The sequence below is a fragment of the Ornithorhynchus anatinus genome, chromosome 1 (assembly GCF_004115215.2).
Source record: "Ornithorhynchus anatinus isolate Pmale09 chromosome 1, mOrnAna1.pri.v4, whole genome shotgun sequence".
NCBI lineage: Eukaryota > Metazoa > Chordata > Mammalia > Monotremata > Ornithorhynchidae > Ornithorhynchus > Ornithorhynchus anatinus.
Genome location: NC_041728.1, coordinates 146010484 through 146027556, shown reverse-complemented (window position 1 = coordinate 146027556; position 17073 = coordinate 146010484). Strand labels below are relative to the sequence as shown.

General features: G+C 40.2%; 1 long non-coding RNA gene and 1 other non-coding gene across 2 annotated transcripts in view; both read right to left on the bottom strand.

Moving 5' to 3' along the window:
- The window catches only part of LOC120638585, a 314790-nt gene that overhangs the window by 249643 nt on the left and 48074 nt on the right, over nucleotides 1-17073 (bottom strand). The gene's annotated exons all lie outside the window — the stretch shown is intronic.
- LOC114815925 lies at nucleotides 13015-13152 on the bottom strand. The gene has a single exon (XR_003763722.1). It is a non-coding gene; the product is annotated as a small nucleolar RNA SNORA7 (small nucleolar RNA).

Sequence of the window (17073 nt, the reverse complement as noted above, 5' to 3'; positions counted from 1 at the left end):
TTCTTGCCCACATCCTACCTCTGGCCTGGGATGCCCTCCTTCTTCATATCTGACAGACAATTACTCCCCCCACCTTCAAATGCTTATTGAAGGCACATCTCCAAGAGGACTTCCCTGACTAAGCCCACATTCTCTTTTCTCCCATTCTCTTCTGCATCACCCTGATTTATTCCCTTTATTCACCCTTATCCCCAAGCCCATAACACTAATGTACATATCCAAATCTGTACATTTATATTAATGTCTTTTTTGCCCTCTGGACTGTAAGCTTGTTGTGGGTGGGGAATGTGCTTCATATTGTTATACTCTATTCTCCTCAGTACAGTGCTCTGCACTCAGTAAGTGCTCAAGAAATACAATTGATAGAAACAGCTGGCACAGGCAATGGGTAAAGGAGTCAATAAAGTCGGAGAAATAATGTGGCCGGTTGGAGGAGATAAACCCTTAATTCTTGATGAATATTTCTTCACAAAATAAGGGTAAAATTGCTCAGATGCTGCCATCATACTGTTGAATTTACTGGACATCAATGGTTCTGCTTTAAGCGAGTGACTGCCATATTCTGACAATTCTAGAACTAAATCACCATGACAACATGAACATATAATTATATAGTATACATGCATTGAAAGCAAATTAATGAAAGAGAAATACAAAAGCCTCAAGGGAGATTTTTCTTTTTCGTTTGGTACAGTTAGAAAAAAACAACAAGGACTGAATGAAAAGTTAAAAGCATATTTTTTTTCCACAAAGGAACCCCATGTTTACAAAAATAGTCAATTAAATAGATTCAAATGTAATATAACTTAAACACTATGACCATTTCAATCTTTCAGCCTTCCCAATTTATCAAAGCTCTCACTAGCACACTTAGGTTAATTCAGACAAAACTAAGTAGCAATAAAGCTTTAATAAGATTTCCATAATCTGAGGGACAATTTAAATAATTGTATTTGGCAACTTTTTATCATTTCTAAATTATTACTAAAATCTGTAAATTTAGTTTATTTTAACATACATTTATCCTATAAACCTCCCATAAAAAAGTACAATAAATGATGCTGTTACTATTTCGAGGTTATCAATAGATATTGTGCTGCTTAGGAAATGAAAGTTGGTACACCGGTGAGCAGAGGTGGCTTCGTAGCTGTCGACCTACTTGAATATTTAAACGGGACATCAGCAATTCAAACTGACTGGCTTGCCAGAGGGTTGAACATCAGACCCTTTCACTGGGCTGAGTAGTATGCTCTGCAGACTTCAACTGCTTTTACAGTATGTATTTTAGCTCAGTATGGGAAGGGAGTGTGTCTGCTATATTGTTAACTTTTCCAAGTGCTTAGTACAGTGCTCTGCACAAAGTAAGCAGTCAATAAATAGATTGCCTGACCATCATGCAATTCCCCATGTCCTGCCAAATACCCTTCCTAAAGACCACTTAGCTCGTTGCCCTCAGGCTTTAGAACTTTCTCAGGTGGTAATTTTCTTTTCTAAAAACAAAAAATGTTGCTTGAGTATAACTTTTCAGACAAAAGTCTTACCAGGGACTTTTTGTCACCTTTCTTGCCACCCCCTCTTCTCTAATCTCCCCTTCATGTTGGCTGGGCTCCAGCTGATGTTATCAGTTGGGTGACCCCCTTCTTTTGACTGGCAGGTAACAAGACATTAGCATCCTTGAGAAACAGTTTCTGTTTTTTCTATTTTTTTGTGCAGTGTAGAGTTGTCCTTATGCATCAAGATGACACTGTTCATGTGCCCATGACTGCACATGTCACTGAAAGAGAATTCCTTGCACATTTGCACACTATATCATTGAAAATAAATGGTAAGTATTGTTCAGATGTCAGTGGTTTAAAGGGGAAAGGTATGTCACAATTTCTTAAAAAAAATCCAGATGTATTAATTTCTTGGTCCCATCCTATGGAGGACTCAAAGTGATTCTTTAACTAAAGCTACCATTTCCACTCATTAATTACTACTCAGGAATTTTGTTCTCCTGCTGTTGACTCTTATGGAAAATCTACTGTATTCTTTTTCACACCCTCCCTTCGAGCCCATCATTGGGCAGGAATTGTCTCTATCTGTTGCCGAATTGTACATTCTAAGTGTTTAGTACAGTGCTCTGCACATAGTAAGTACTCAATAAATACTACTGAATGAATGAATGAATGAATGACTCAACTCACATTTTCCCTCAGCCCAGAACTCCCCTCCCCCTCCCCCAATTCATTAAACACTTCCTGTCTTCAAAGCCCTCCTAAAATGCCAAGAAGTCTTCTCCAGTTGATCCTCAAGGCATAATCTGGTCAACCTAACACCAAACTTTAGCTATTCTAAGCACTTTATTTGCCTTCATATGTATAAGTACTACATATATAGTAAGCATCTTATTTAATCCATCTAAATCTCAGCTTCTCATAGTGCTAAAAGATGTCTGAACTTCTTATCTGAGAGCCCCTGTGACAAGGAGCCAGAAATTACAATAAATTTTGCCTAAAATATAGCACATTTTCAGCATTTTTTCATTATCATTAGTGTTATTTATTTAGTACTTATTATGTGCAGAGCACTGTACTAAGCACTTGGGGCAGTAAAATACAACAGAGTGGGCACACCAGTTTTCAGGTTTGACAGTAAATGTGTTAAAAAACACAGTGTTTTTTTTTAATAATATTTGTTAAGTGCTAACTATGTGCCAAGCACTGTACCTAAGTGCTGAGGGAGATACAAACTAGTCAGGTCAGACTCAATCCATGTCCCACATGGGGCCCACAGTCTTAATTCCCATTTTACAGACAAGGTTACTCAATCAGAGAGGTTATGTGACTTGCCCGAGGACACCCAGCAGACCAGGGGCAGAACCAGGGTTAGAACTAGAACCCAGGTCCTTCTGGCTCCCAGGCCCATGCACTAGCCACTAGAGTAAACTGCTTCTCAATCCTAACAATCTTAACAATTTACTCCTAACAATTTAACAAAGGCCTATCCCAATGGTTGTTCTCTATTAGCTCTTGAAATAGGTAATTTTGGAGTGCCATGCCAACTCCGTAAGTGTCTTGGACTGAATTTAGATTAAATTATTAAAGTTATCACTTGATTTAGTACTGTACCATATGAACTTCTGGGGAGAGTCATTGGTGACCCAGTAGGGACTGAATCACCAATAGTTCTCCTAGAAGTTCATATAATAATAATAATAATAATAATAATTATGGTATTTGTTGAGTGCTTACTATGTGCCAGACTGTAGTAAGTGCTGGGGTGGATCCAAGCAAATCCGGTTGGACACAGTCCCGTCTTTTGTGGAACTCACAGTCTCAATCCCCATTTTACAGATGAGGTAACTGAGGCACAGAGTTAAGTGAATTGCTCAAGGTCACACAGCAGACAAGTGGCTGAGCCAGATTAGAGTGCTCCCTCATACTTGGGACTGTGAGCCCCACGTGGGACAGGGACTGTGTCCAGCCTGATTAACTTTTATCTATCCCAGTGCTCAAAGCAGCGCTTGACACATAGCAAGGACTTAATAACTATAATAACAACAGCAATGATAATAATAAAATACAAATAATAATGTATTTTTCATTATTCAGCTATTTCATCCTGACAAATATGTTCTACATCTATATCCTTGTTTTCCCTCCAGCTCCCAGTGTTGTAAATAATTTTGTCTGTCCCACATTAAATCTGAAGCTAGCTGCAGGCAGAAAACACCAGTTTTGGTTGTGTTCTACTCTCCCAAGGCTTCATACAGTGCTTAGCACTCAATAAGCACTCAAAATAGTTTTGATTGATTGATGGGGGAAAGACCAGTGACCTCTTGAAATGTCTCTCTAGTTGATGTGTTGAGGATGAGAATTTCTGACCAATCACAAATTCCTCTCAGCATCTAAAGTCTTATGAAGAAGTTTGCTCAGATTGCATGTATTCTGTCATAAAGAAAATGGAAGGCTGGTCAGTTGTCTTTAGAGTTCAGGTAGTGTAAGCAATCCAACAGGTTTTCCACCTTGAATTATATGGATTAGCTGTCCACACTGCATGAATTCAAAATCAGCTCTTAATATTTCACTTTGGTTATTTATTTCTGGCCTTAAAATAAGTAGGTTTGGTCTTCTTAAATGGATTTAAAAAAAACAGGACTTCATCTTTTTTACTGAGTTAAGATGTAACATGATGATCTGAGAGAAAAATAGGTAAATACATGGTGAGAAGAGGAAAAGGGGAGTCAGTTTAGTCCACAGATTTGAACTAATTCATAAATAAATAAGTGATGCTAGAGATCAAACAAATATTTAGGTACCTTTTGGACCAATCAGGAGTAGGCAATTGCAGTGCATTCATGGAACTAAGTGTGGAGAAAATTAGCTAAATTCCAAACCCAGAAAAGGGTTGTCAGGGAAAGGAGATTAAGATAAATCCTTTAACCTAAAGCTCATGGAGAAAGAAATCAATAGATATAAAAACATATTTAATACCAAGGTGAAAATGTCCAGCACATAGTTGTCATTATACCATATCTTCGGAATAACATAAATGGGAAAATAGAACACAAAATGAAAAGAGGTTGCCCTTAGAAAGTTTCAAAGACAATCAAGTCTATTCAGCATCAGCACATACTGTTTGACCAGCTGTGTCAACCTTGCAAATCAAAACAAATATTTTCTTTAATCTATCCACCTTCCTACTTATTAGAAAAATTGATTAAATCAACCTTTCATCCAAGTTTGCAGAGCTATATTCAAGGCAAGTTGTGCACAATAAATAGACTATTGATGGAATTGCAAGAAAGTGGCTATTTAAATATTTAAATCAAATGCTTTAATCCAGTTCCCTTCCCCCAGATCCCTTTCCTTTCTCCACAAATCCACCAGACCTCATCTTGAAAGCATTCATAAAAGTCCTCATAAAAACCAGCTTCCCCAATTTATTCACACTCCAGCTGCTTCAGACCATTACTCACTCCTGCCACTTATGTACTTCAATTGTAACATCAGCACTTTTATATAAATATATGTAGATTTTTATTTATCCAGGTATTGGTTTTACATTTACCTGTACTTTTTATTCTTGGTATTTCTTCCTGACATGTTTGCACTGATTCCTGCCATATTGGTTCTTCTAGTTTTCAGCATCTATATACCATTCTTTTCTGTCTTCATTCATCAGTTTGAGGTAGGGAAAATGTGTCTTGATACTATTGTACTCTCTCATTCATTTAGTCATTCATATTTATTGAGCACTTACAGTGTGCAGAGTAGCATCTACCACTCAATAAGTTTTCAATAAATCCCTTTAATCCATTAATTGTTTGATTATTTTACTTTCTGATCATTTTCTAGCTTTGAAAAAAGTACTGCTTCAATGGTGCTTTTAGGGAGTATTGGGCTCATTGTGCTTCTCCTTGAGATGATAAATTTGATACCCTTCACATAAGAGAGAAGATAGGGATACAAACCCACTTGGGACACAAATCAGTGTTCATCTGGCTTGTTAGAAGCTGAAAAACCAAAATTTGGGAATGAATGGCTCAGGAGTACCATACACGTACAAGAGAGTAAACACTGCCTGTGCATATTCATTCATACATTCATTCAATAGTATTTATTGAGCACTTATTATGTGCAGAGCACTGTACTGAGTTCTTAGAATGTGCAATTTGGCAACAGATAGAGACAATCCCTGCCAACAATGGGCTCACAATCTAAACGGGGGAGACAGACAACAAAACAAAATAAAACAAGTAGCATAGTGTTACAGTAAAACCAAACACACACAATTATAGGAGGGAACCACACAATAGGATGACAAGCTAAAATGATGGTCTTGAATTTATGAAAACTGATCATCCTGAGTGAGATGAGTATTTTTAAACTGTTTTTAGCCCCATTGATATGCAGAGAAATCACCTAACTCCCCAATGGAGTTTAGGTACAAATTTAACACAATAATTTATAGTTGTTACAGAATGAGCCAGCCCTATAAAATAAATACAAAAGTGTATCTTTCTCAGCATCTCAAATCAGAAACCTTGTCTGGAAAATGGAAATAAAATATTGTCCAGTGTTTTAACCTGGAATCCAGTGAAACAGTTTGATTAGGGTCACATAAACTTGTTATTAAACTCAGGAACAAAAACAATATTTTAAAGAACTATTAGCATAGTGTCTCAAAACCAGGTTAAAACATCATAAATAATGGGGACAATGACATTGAGGGATTAATGGGAAAAAAGCAAAGAGCTAAAGGAATGTTAGCCTTGGGAATGGTGGTAGGAGAATCAGAGGTCGCACTGGGGAATTGGGGAAGAAGAAAAGACTCATTCAATACTATTTATTCAGCGCTTACTATGTACAGAGCACTGTACTAAGCGCTTGGAATGTATAATTCGGCAACAGATAGAGACAATCCCTGCCTAATAACGGGTTCACAGTCTAAAATAACGGGCTCACAGTCTAAAGATGGCCATGCATTGACTCTGCTGTGGAAAGTTCTGCCTTTCTACCCTCAGCTCGCTATGGCTGACCCTTCTCCACCCTTCTTCCATTCCTCCATGAAGTTCCCCATAGCTATCTCTTCTTGACACTGGATACTGAATTGATTTTACCATCTGTCTCCTAAAACTAGACTGTAAATTCCTCAAGAGATTGCTACATTCCAAACTGAGCTGTCTGTCACAGTTGTATCCCAACAGACTGCTAGCCTTCCCTAGAAATTTAAAACATATGCTCTGCTTTCTCCACTTCCACAGATCCCTTGCAGTTCACACTTCAGCAACTACTAGAGATTCAGCTATTTTTCTCATGTTTTTCACCCAGCTTTCACCAAGCTATCCACCAAGGATCCCAGGGACTGGCGAATATGTGTGAAAAGGACCTTGGTGGACTAGTAGCTTCTGTATTTACCTTTACGAGGTCTTACCATGGGTCTGAGTCCCAGGACGCTTCTATTTTCTTCTCAGGGAACAGACAACATGGACCTAGATTCTGGTAGGCAGGTGAGGTGCTGACTCCTGGAACAGGAGTTCCAGTTGTTCACTATCATTTCTACTTCTTCTCTGCTTGAGGGTTATTGAGCCAGGGAGTCACTAATTAATGCCCCACCATTAATTTTATACTGCATGTGTGTACTTTATAAATATAGAGATGGCAGTCTCAGCATAGTCTAGTGGGAAAAGCATGGGCCTGAAAGTCAGAGAATGTAGGTTTTAATTGACCACTGTAATCCCGCTGTGGCCATGGTTTGTCTTTCTTTATTGCTGAATTATATTTTCCAAGAGTTTAGTATAGTGCTCTGCACACAGTACGTGCTCAATAAATATGATTGAATGAATGCTGTGTGACCTTGGGCAAGTCACTTCTCTTCTTTGTGCCTTAGTTACCTGTGAGCCCCATATGGGACAGGGGCTGTCCAACCTGATTCCATTATATCTACCCCAGTGCTTGACACATACTAAGAGCTTAATTATCATTCGAGAGCATTAGAGTAAAAGCCAGAAACCATTTGTCTCTTCTTTCCACCACAATACACTGGCCCATACCCATGATTTGGACCAAGTTAGTTAAACTCTTTAGGACTGCAATTTCTTAAATTTGAAAATAGGATTTATCTACCAAAAATGTATTTTAATGTGTGCCTCTCCTACTAAATTGTAAGCTCCTGGAGGTGTCCTTCTACTCTACTATACTCTTCCAAGCGCTTAGTATAGTACTCTGCACAAGGTAAGCACTCAATAAATACCACTGCTGATTAATCTACCTACTTCATAGGGTTACAATTAGGATTAAATAGATATTCAAAAGGCCCCATTAGGTGGTATGCGAGAAGCAACATGGCCTAGTGAATAAAGCATGGGCCTACGAGTCATAAGGACCTATGTTCTAATCCCAGCTCCACCATTTGTCTGCTGGGTGACTTTGGGCAAGTCACGCCCTTCTCCGTGCCTCAATTACCTCATCCTCAAAATGGGGATAGGAACTGTGTCCAACCTGATTTGTTTGTATCTACCCCAGCACCTAGTACAGTGCCTGAGACATAGTAAGTGCTTAACAAACATCACAGTTGTTATTATTTTCATTATTATTACTACTACTATTGTTATCATATATGAAACTTTTTTCCATATATATTTCTACATATTCCATTCATTTCTACATATATATGTATAAGTATATATTCATTGTATTTATGACTGAAAGGTAAAAGCATGACAAGATAGATTACAATATCAGTTCTCATTTTCTTTCAGTAGTATGGGAGCTACAGCAGGTGATGATTATAAGGGGGTGGTGGGGGGAGGAAAAGAAGCATGAAGAAAGGAACTGTAAGCCTTTTACAGTTTTACAATTTACAATTTGTAAACTGCAAATTCTTGTGCTATAATGTAAGCCCTTTGAGGTCAGAGATAGAGTCTTCTAGCTCTATTAATCTCCCAAATTTTAATACTCAAGGTGATCAATAAATTGGGAGAGTACAATATAACAGAGTTGATAGGCATGTTCCCTTATGGGGTAGATGGATAGAGGAGGGAAAATGGGGGAGGGAGGGAGAGTAAGAAGAGAAGGAGGAGGCAAGGAAGAAAAAGATGGAAGAAAATAAGACAAAGAAAAATGGGGAAGGAAAATGATGGATAGGGAAAGGGGTGGGAGAAGAGCAGGGATATTGGTAGCATTACTCCACTAGTTTATTTTCTATGCAATTTACCCCCATTTAGCTATGACCTTAAAGATCTCTCTCTCTCTCTCTCTCTCTCTCTCTAGTGGAAAGAGCACAGTCCTGGAAGACAGAGGACCTGGTTTCTAATCTCAGCTCTGATACTCTCCTGCTGTGTGATCTTGGGGAAGTGGCTTCTCTGTACTTCAGTTTCCTCATCTGTAAAATGGGGATTCCCCACTTAGACTGTGAACCTCATTTGGGACAGGGACTATGTTTAACTTGATTATGCTTAGCACAGTGTTTAATCCATAGTCAATACTGAACAAATACCAGAGTTATTTATCATTATTATTATTGTTGTTGCAACAATAAAACTGAAGTATGTTAGCATTCTTTCCATATCTTAAAGCACTCAAAAATCCTATTATTCCAATTCAGTTAAAATTTTTGGGGGATTTTTGAGCAATTAGAAGACGTTTGTTAAAGTAGGAACACAATGTTTTTCATTGCCTAGTGGATATAGGACACTGTGGGAATTCTAGTCAGTATAAAGTATTTATTAAATGCTTACTGTAGAAAGAGCCGTAGACTAAGAGGCAGCTTGGTCAAGTGGAAAGAGTGTGGAACTGGCTTATATACCTGGCCGGCTGTGTGATCTTGGCCAAGTCACTTATCTCTTTGGGACTGAATTTCCTCAGCTGTAAAATGAGAATAAAATGCCTATTCTCCCTCGTTTAGACTACAATCCCCAAGCGGGACAAGAGCTGTGTGAGATCACATTAGTTTGTACCTGCTAGCATATTCCCCTCTAGAGTACTGTAAACTCCTGATCAGTAGGGAACGTGTCTATCAACTTCATTATATTGTACTCTCCCAAGCTCTTAGTACAATGTTTCACACATATTAAGTGCTCTTTGAATATGATTGATTGATTTTTTTCCCTCTTTCTTGATTGATTGATGATCAGTGTCCAAACTGATGATCTTTTATCTACCCCTGCATTTAGTAAAGTGCCTGGCACAGGAACTGTAAAATTAACTGGTGCTTTTCATTTACTTGCCTCTCATGTGGCCATGGGTAAATCTCTTAACCTCCCTATGCCTCAGTCTCTTCATCTGTAAAATGGGGATTAGATACCTGTTCTCACTCCGTTTTAGGTTATGAGTTCCTTGTGGGGCGGGGGGATGATCTGGTTATCTTTTATCTACACCAGTATTTAGAACAGTGCAAGGATTATAGTAAGTGCTTAATAAATACCATCAGTATTATCTTCCATTCTCTATTGACCATTGAGCTATGTGACCACAGATTGATTTTTTTTTAAAAAAAGACATCATGAGAGCTGATCTGAGCATTTTTATTAGCAAGCATTATCAGGTTCCTAAGGGGTTTGAAATTATTTTCTTTCAGTAATAATAATGTTGGTACTTGTTAAACGCTTACTATGTGCAGAGCACTGTTCCAAGTGCTGGGGAAGATACAAGGTTATCAGGTTGTCCCACGTGAGGCTCACAGTCTTAATCTCTATTTTACAGATGAGGAAACTGAGGTCCAGAGGAGCGAAGTGACTTGCCCACAGTCACACAGCTGACAAGTAGCAGAGCCGGGATTCAAACCCATGACCTCTGGCGCCCAAGCCTGTGCTTTCTCCACTGAGCCACGCTGCTTCTAATTGCTTCTAAAAAGCAATATGGCCTAGTGGAAAGAGCCTGGATCAGGGAGTCAGAGGAGCTGAGTTCTAATCCTAGGTCTTCCACGCATTTGCTGTGTGACCTGGACAAGTCACTTCACTTCTCGGTGCCTGAGTTACCTCATATGCAAAATGAGGATTAAATCCTCCTCCCTCCTACATTGACTGTGAGCCCTGCTTAGAAGAGTTCTCAGCACATAGTAAGCACTTGACAGAAATAATAATAATAATAATAGTACCCTACCTAGCCCATCACTGCAAGGAAGATTGTTGCTGTTTGGTTTGAGATGGCCCTGCTAATGAAGTGAGGAGCCTGAAAGTTGTTCTTTCACTCATATTCTACATAAGCTTTTGTAGATAATAACAGTTAATAATTGTGTTGTTTGTCAAGCGCTTACTAAGGATCGAGCAGTGGTCTAAACATTGGAGGAGATACAGGATAATCAGACCAGACACAGTCCCTGTCCCTCACAGGGCTCACAGTGTAATAGGAGAGAGAACAGGGATTAAATCTCCATTATGAGGCACAGAGAAATGGAAGTGACTTACCCAAGGTCACACAGCAAGCCCATGGCCAGGAGAAGGATTAGAACCTATGATCTCTAACTCTCAGGCTGGTCCTCTTTTGATTGCTTTGTTGTTGTCACTTCATTATTTTTGCTTAATTCGTCTTATTATTTCTTCTCTAGCACATCTACAGGTAATTCCCTCTTCCTGTTGCTCACCTACCACTTTTCATCCCATTCACTCAACTTGATGTGGCCTGACTATATTCATCCCCCATTTGTATGCATTTCAACCAAATGGAAGATCCGTGTGACATTTGTCAACTTGAAGATTCCTCTAATCTAAAGTCAACAGTGGGATCTTTCAGGGAACCTTTTCATCATTGATCCAGAAGTGGGAGTGTAAAGTAGGGTGTAATTATTTTTTTTTCCAAAATCATTACTGTCCACTTTGGATTTTCTTAGAAAATAGTTTATGGAGCATTTTGCAATGTATTCTTGGGTCATGCCTCAACATATTTTCTCCCTCGCAAATGGTTTTGAAAGGAGCTGATTGTTCCACTAAATTGTCCATTTATGACAGGCTTAGGCAATACTTTTCACATTTGAAAATTAATACTCTGCATTGGTTGCACAGACCTTAGGTCTAAAAACCTGTTTTAGAGCCCAAAACACTCCTCTTTTCCCTGTCATGGAGACACTCTGAAAGCCACTTAAACTGACCACCAACTTGAAACTCGCAAAAATGTGCCACCCAATTAAATAGTCACTCTGGACACTGTTCAAATCCTCGCCGGGCCCCAGTCCTCTAGAACACTTAATTGAAGTGGATTTGATCTCTTGCTTCTCAGAACTAAAAGGTTAGAGAAAATAACTACAGAGGATTGCCCAATCTTTTTGTGGTGTGCATTCTGTGAGGAATAAGCTATTTCATGTACTGGAAAACATAAGTTCCTAATTGAAATGGCAGTCCCATTTTTTAAAAATTAACTCAGCTGCCTGCCCCTATACAACACATAGTATACAGTGGGGGTGGGGAAGGGGGGGAGGTAGTCTGCTGTTAAAGAAGCATTTATTACAGAAACATGAAATACATTTATTCATTAGAGAGAAATAAAAAAGAAATTAAGCAAGATGGTATCTATTTACACAAGTTACGCACATTTACTCTCAAAAACGGCTCCATTGTTTTATAACAATGAGCAATTACAATCACGCACATGTACATACACTTTTTAAAATGAACAAATAAGTTCTTATAGGGATACTGTGAACTAGTTAAAATTTCAATTTGTACTCCACTTGTTTTTTTCAATAGGTCATAGCTGTTTCTACAAACATGAATATTGTGTGAAGAAAGAACACTCTAGTTTCGAGAATCTTGAAAATCCAGCTGACTGGGTTCTGGGGATATGAGCTATACAAATAATGCAGGTCAAATAGCATTTTTAGGCACCAATTATTGAAGTATTTTAATACACTGAGCTATGCTATTCCTTGGCAAGTAGCGTGGCCTAATGGAAAAAGCAAGAGCCTGGGAGCCAGAGGACCTGGAGCCTGATCCTGGCTCTACCACTTACTGCTATGTGATCTTGGGCAAGTAACTTAACTTCTCTATGCCTCACGTCTATCCTCTGCAGAGTGAGGATTCAATACCTCTTCTTCCTACTTAGACTATGAACCCCATGTGGGACCTGATTATACTTTATCGATCTCAGCACTTAGTAGAGTGCTTGGCATATAGTAAACACTAAACGTATATAAAAATAATAATCGTAAAATCACCAGGAGACATGGGTTCAAGTCCCAGTTCAGCTACTGGCCTATTATTTGACCTTGAACAAATCACTTAACCTTTCTAGGTCTGTGTTTTCTCATCTATAAAATGGGAATAAGATAAGTGGTGAGCCCCTTTTGAGAGCAGGGACTATGTCTACTCCAGTTTTTAGCCTATTGTTGTCTTACGCTCCGACACATAGCGACACCTTGGACACATCTCTCCCAAAATGCCCTACCTCCATCTGCAATCTTTATGGTAGTGTACCCATAGAGTTTTCTTGGTAAATATACAGAAGTGGTTTACCATCACCTCCTTCCACGCAGTAAACTTGAGTCTCCACCCTCGACTCTCTCCATGCTGCTGCTGCCCAGCACAAAGGAGTCTTGACTTGTAGCAGATTGCCTTCCACTTGTTAGCCACTGGCCAAGCTAGGAATGGAATGGGTAGGCCTCTGCTTGACTCTCCTTCCCATAGTCGACACTGGTAGAGTACTGGAAGCTCTCCAGATGTGACCCTGAGAGGGTTCTTAGCTCATAATAAGAGCTTAATAAATGCTATAATTATTAAATCCCTAAATTTTCCTCAGATCTGCATATTTAAATACTACCCATATCACTAAATAAAACGAGCCCCCATCCTTATTCCCCCATCCTAGCTACCTTAACACACACACACACACACACAATACTGGGACATTCAAGTAAGTTAAGCCCTTACTATGTACCAAGCACTGTTCTAAGCGCTGGGGTAGACACAAGGTAATCAGGTTGTCCCATGTGGGGCTCCAAGTCTTAATCCCCATTTTACAGATAAGGTAACTGAGGCACAGAGAAGTTAAGTGACTTGCCCAAGGTCACAGCTGACAAGCAGCGAAGCTGGAATTAGAACCCATGACCTCTGACTTCCAAGCCCTTGCTCTTTCCACTAAGCCACGTTCTTAGAGGTTACAAAGGCCCCAGCCTAGAGGAGTAAATTGACAAAAGAAGCAGTGAAAAGGTTTCAGAAGAAAACCCAGGCATTCATATTAATTATAGAGGATAGCACATGTATATTTGTCAATTGTAGCTTACGTACTACAGACTATCTGGGCACAGAGGTAACTACAAGGATAGGTTAAAGACCAAAGAGTGGTGAGATTCGCTTAGTACAGTGCCTGCCACATTGTTAAGAGCTTAACAAATACCATTATTATTATTAATATATGATCTGAGCACCTCAGTAGTGATCCCACCAGGGAGGAGTAACACAGTGGTGTTGTAAAAGAACAAACATTTTTTTTTACCTGAGCAGAAACAATAGGTTTTGTGCCTACACATGGAACTATTCTGATCCTGCATGCCCACTCACGTACGCACACTTGCATATACACACACACACACATACAGAGAAGCAGCATGGCTTAGTGAATAGAGCATGCGCCTGGGAGTCAGAAGGACCTGGGTTCTAATGTGCCACGTGTCTGCTGTGTGACCTTGGGCAAGTCACTTAACTTCTCTGTGCCTCTGTTACCTCATTTATAAAAAATGGTATCTATGCCAGTACTTAGAAAAGTGCTTGGTACATAGTAAGCAATTAACTAGTACCATAATTATTATTATTGCGTGCGCACACACACACACACACACACACAAGCACACTCTATTAACCAGGGAGTCGGGAGACACAGGTTCAAACCCTGGATCATCACTTGACTTCTAAGTGACCTTGGGCAAGTCACTTAACTTCTGTGCCTCATTTTCCTGATCTGTAAAATTCTCATTCTTCCCTCACTTTATAATGTGAACCCTAGGTGGGCCCAAGATTGAGTCTGAACTGAGGTTTGTTGCTAACCACGATCTCTGGCACATGAATCAAGAGTTCCTAATCAATTAATACCAGAGTTGAGGGAGAGAGCTGATCTGGAGGTCTTTGAGGGGGGCCAATCAATCAATTTATCAATCAATGGCATTGATTGAGTCCTTACTCGGTGTAGATCACTGCATTAAGCCCTTCGGAGAGTACAAATCCAGAGAGTTGGTAGACACTCTCCTGGACCAAATTGAGCTTACAGTCTAGAGGGGGAGACAGATATTGATGTAAATAAATGATTTACAGAAATGTACATAAGTGCTGCGGGGTTTGGGTTAGGACAAATACCAAATACCCACAGATTACAGGTACAAGTGCATAGAAAATGCAGAAGGGAGAGGGAGCCAGGAAAAGAGGGCTTAACTGGGGAAGGTGTCTTGGAGGAGATGTAACCTTAATGAGGCTTTGAAAATGGGGGGAGTGGTGGTCTGGTATATGTGGAGGGGGAGGGAGTTCCAGGCTACGGGGAGATAGATGAGATCCGGGTACAGCGAGTAAGTTAGCATTAGAGGAGCAATGGGTGTGGGCTGAGCTGTAGCAGGAGATCGGCAAAATAAAATTCATTCATAATAATAATAATAATAATAATAATAATGTTGGTATTTGTTAAGTGCTTACTATGTTCTAATCACTGTTCTAAGCCCTGGGGTAGGTACAAGGTAAGCCCTTAGTGGGGCTCACAGTCTTTATCCCCATTTTTCAGATGAGGTAATCGAGGCACAGAAGTTAAGTGACTTACCCAAGGTCACACAGCTGACAAGCAGTGGAGCCAAGATTATAGCCACCGTTTCCCAAAGCTAGGCTCCTTCCACTAAGCCATGCTGCTTCTCTAAGATATGCTGCTTCTCTGCAGCATGCAGTCACACTGTGTGCAAAGCACTGTAGTAAGTGCTTGGAAAGTACAATTTGGCAATAGACAGTCCCTGTCCACATCGGGCTTACAGTCTAGGGAGGGGAGAGAGACATCAAAAAAAGTAAACAGGCATCAATATAATTAGAATTATAGATATATATATGTACATAAGTGCTGTGGGGTGGGGAGAGGAGGGAAGAGCAGAGGGAGTGAGTCGAAGTGATGCGGAAGGGAGGGGGAGCTGAGGAAAGGGGGGCTTATCTGGGAAGGCCCCTAGGAGGAGGTACAGCTTCAATAGGGCTTTGAAGAGGGGAAGAGTGATTGGTGGATTTGAGGAGGGAGAGTGTTCCAGGCCAGAGGTAGGACTTGGGCCAGGTGTCGAAGGTGGAACAGGCAAGAACGAGGCAGTGAGAAGGTTAGCACCAGAGGAACGGAGAGTGATGAAGAACTTTAAAGCCAATAGTGAGGAGTTTTTGTTTGATATGGAGGTTGATAGGCAACGACTGGAAATTTTTGAGGAGAGTGACATAGCCTGAATGTTTCTATAGAAAGATAGCCTGGGCAGCAGAGTGAAGTATGGACTGAAGTGGGGAGAGGCAGGAGGTTGGAAGGTCAGAAAGGAGGCTGATGCAGTAATCCAGTCGGGACAGGATGATTGATTTTTACTAACAAGGTAGCAGTTTGGATGCACATCCAAGGGCAAGGGTGATGCAGGAGGGAGTGGGAGAAGAGAAAATGAGGGCTTAGTCAGGGAAAGCCTCTTGGAGATGATGTGCTTATAATAAGGTTTTGAAGGTGAGGAGAGTGATTGTCAGATAGAGAAGCAGAGTGGCTTAGTGGAAAGAGCATGGGCTTCGGAGTCAGAGGACATGGATTCTAATCCCACCTCCGCCACCTGTCTGCTGTGTGACCTTGGGCAAGTCATTTAACTTCCTCTGTGCTTCAGTTACCTCGTCTGTAAAATAGGGATTAAAAGTGTGAGCCCATAGGGGGGAACGTGATTACCCTGTATCTACTCCAGAGCTTAGAACAGGACTTGGTGCACAGTAAGCGCTTAACAAATACCATCATTATTAGATATGAAGAGGGAGGTCATTTCAGGCCAGAAGGAGGTGGTGGGCAAGAGGTTAGAGGCAAGATAGACAAATCGAGGTACAGTGAATAGATTGGCATTAGAGAAAAACAGTGTGTGGGCTGAGTTGTAGTTGGAAAGCAGAGGTAAAGTAGGAGGGCTCAAGGTGAATGAGTGCTTTGAAGTCACTGATAAGGAGTTTCTATTTGATACAAGAACTGGATGAGCAATCACTGGAGGCTTTTGAGTGGACTGAATGTTTTAGTAGAAAAATGATCTTGTGAGTGAAATGTAGTCTGGAGTGGGGAGAAATGTGGTCTGGAGTGGGGAGAGACAGAAGGCAGAGATAAGAGAAGCACCGTGGCTCAATGGAAAGAGCACGGGCCTGGGAGACAGAGGTCATGGGTTCTAATCCTGACTCTGCCGCTTGTCAGCTGTGTGACTTTGGGCAATTCACTTAACTTCTCTGTGCCTCAGTTACCTCATCTGTAAAAATGGGGATTAAGACTGTAAGCCCCATGTGGGACATCCTGATCACCTTGTATCCCTCCCAGCGCTTAGAACAGTGCTTTGCACATAGTAAGCACTTAACAAATACCATCATTATTATTATATCAATAAGGAGGCTGATAAAGTAATCAAGGCAGGATAGAACGAGTGATTGTATTAATG